Source organism: Propithecus coquereli, unplaced genomic scaffold (genome assembly GCF_000956105.1).
Source record: "Propithecus coquereli isolate 6110/MARCELLA unplaced genomic scaffold, Pcoq_1.0 Scaffold218, whole genome shotgun sequence".
NCBI lineage: Eukaryota > Metazoa > Chordata > Mammalia > Primates > Indriidae > Propithecus > Propithecus coquereli.
Genome location: NW_012146967.1, coordinates 370,200 through 371,777, shown reverse-complemented (window position 1 = coordinate 371,777; position 1,578 = coordinate 370,200). Strand labels below are relative to the sequence as shown.

The following is a 1,578-nucleotide window of genomic DNA, read 5'->3' as shown; positions in this document are numbered from 1 at the left end:
AAATCAGTAATAAAAAGATAACTAGGAAATCCTCATATGTTTAGAAATTAAGAAATATCTTTCCAAAAAACCCACAGATCAAATAAGTTACAATAAAGTTTAATATTTTGGACTAAACGATAAAAATACAACACAGCAAAATTTATGAGATAAGGCTAAATAATGTTTTGAAGGAAATGTAGATAATTGAATGGGTATATCAGAAAATCTAAATAAGTCAAATAGATCCAAACATAACCAAATCAATTTGTTTTAAAAACAAAAACAAATCCTGTCTTTTGACAGTTTTTTCTCAGTGTAACTTCTATGCATCAGATCAACAATGAAATGACTCCCCCAAATATTATAAGATGTAACTACCTGTATAAAAACATTACATCTGTTGGTGAGGTCTTCAGCAAATTTATCCATTCTCTGCTCTTTAGATAAAATAGATTCCATTTTCATCATCCATGAGCTCACAAAGACGTAGTAAGACTGTACATCTCTAACAAAGGAAAATATTGGGGTTACTCAGAGCAGGAAAAAAAATAAACTTCCATTTCTTCATATTGACTGGAGTAAAATATTTCCTTGCAGTGCCATTTCATCTCTCTGGTTTTCAAAAGACAGCTATCATATACGCACATGTAATTTACTCATTCAACAAACATTTACTACACTGTTTCTCAGGTACAGGTACTGAAAACAAAACAGTGAAATCAGTAGTAAACAAAGCAGACACAAATCCTTGCCCCCATGAAGCTTGCATTCTAGAAAGGAAAAGCTGTACAATAATCAATAATTAAAATGCTAAAATCATTAAAAGATGTCAAATGATACACGCTATGGAAGAAAATACAGCAGATAAAAGGGTTAAGGACTAGGGTGTAGGCTCATTGAGAAGGTGATTTTTGAGCCAGGATTTGAGGCAGATGAATCCATGCAAATATATAAGAAGAGAATTCTAGGAAGGTAAATGACAAATGCAAACACCCTAAGATATTTGGAAACCTATCTGGCATGTTCAGGTAATAACAAAAAAGTCAGTATGACTGGAGTGCAGTGAGCAAGGACAAGAACAAAAAAGGAGAGCAGGGAGGGACTGGGGGAGTAGGAAAGGTGGGGAGAGAGGAAGGGACTTGCAGAAGGCCTTGTACAGAGATGTGAAGCCACTAGAGGGTCTGGGCAAAGTGACTTAATCTAACATTGGTTTTAAGCGGATCTGATGAGTTGAAAATAAACTCTTGAGGGGATAATTGTAAAAGCAGGAAAACCACCTAGGAAGCTACTGTAATAATGCAGGAGAAAAAGGATGATAACTTGAACCAAAACAGGAATAGTGGTAGTGGTCAGAATCTGAATATAAAAGCTAACAATTATTGAATGCTTACCATATGCCAGCCACTGTTCTAAACACTTTATACAAATTAACTCATTCGACCCTCACATTATCCTTATGAAGTAGATATCATGATCTAAACACAGAAAGGGAAATTGCCATGCGGAGAAGTTAAGCAGGTATCAAGATTCAAGTCCAAATCTAGGAAGCTTTCTTATCCTGGAAAGACTAAATCAATCAAAAAGACATAATTCTAC

General features: G+C 34.7%; 1 protein-coding gene across 1 annotated transcript in view; it reads right to left on the bottom strand.

The window, feature by feature from the left end:
* The window catches only part of KIAA1033 (KIAA1033 ortholog), a 97,608-nt gene that overhangs the window by 47,358 nt on the left and 48,672 nt on the right, over positions 1-1,578 (bottom strand). The gene's annotated exons all lie outside the window — the stretch shown is intronic.